Source organism: Cuculus canorus, chromosome Z (assembly GCF_017976375.1).
Source record: "Cuculus canorus isolate bCucCan1 chromosome Z, bCucCan1.pri, whole genome shotgun sequence".
Taxonomy (NCBI): Eukaryota; Metazoa; Chordata; class Aves; order Cuculiformes; family Cuculidae; genus Cuculus; species Cuculus canorus.
In genome coordinates this window covers 12105466-12106336 of record NC_071441.1, presented here as the reverse complement: position 1 = coordinate 12106336, position 871 = coordinate 12105466, and positions in this window count along the sequence as shown.

The window sequence follows — 871 nt, the reverse complement described above, 5'->3', positions numbered from 1 at the left end:
TTTAACCAGATTTCAGTTTACTGAGGTGGGAACTTTATTATCTTTCAGTTCATAGAAAAATACAGGCTTGCAGACAATTATAGAATGGTTTGGGTTGGAGGGGACCTTAAAGACCAGTTTCAATGCCCCTGCTATGGGCAGAGATACCTCCCACTTCATCAGGGTGCTCAGTCTTATCCAACCTGGCCTGAACTTGTCCAGGGAGGGGGTATCCACAACTTCTCTGAACAACCTGTTCCAGTGCCTCACCACCCTCACAGTAAAAAATTTCTTCCCAATATCTAAACTAAATCTCCACTCTTCAGCTTAGAACCATTACCCCTCATCCTGTGCCAGCACTCCCTGATAAAGGGTCCCTTTCCAGCTTTCCTGTAGCCCCTTCAGGTACTGGAAGGCCACTATGAGGTCTCCTGGGAGACTTCTCCAGGCTGAACAACCCCAACTCTCTCAGCCTGCCCTCGTAGCAGAGCTGCTCCAGCCCCCTGACCATCATCACTGTGGCTCTCCTCTAGACCTGCTTAAGCAGGTCGATGTCTGTCTTATGCTGGGGGCCCCAGAGCTGGATGCAATACCAACTCTAGGTAAGGTCTTAGCAGAGTGGAGTAGACCGGAACAGAATCACCTCCCTAGTCCTCCATTAATTTCTCCAACATGGGTCCTTTCCATGGGGCGCAGTCCATCAGGAACAGATTATTCCAGTGTGGATCCCCCACAGGGTCACAGCCTATTCTGGGCACTTTGCCCTGCTCTGCCATGGGGTCCTCCGTGGGATGCAGGTAGATATCTGTTCCACTGTTAATCTCCACAAGCTGCAGGGAGACAGCCTGCCTCACTAGGGTCTTCACCATGGGCTGCAGGGGAATCTCTACTC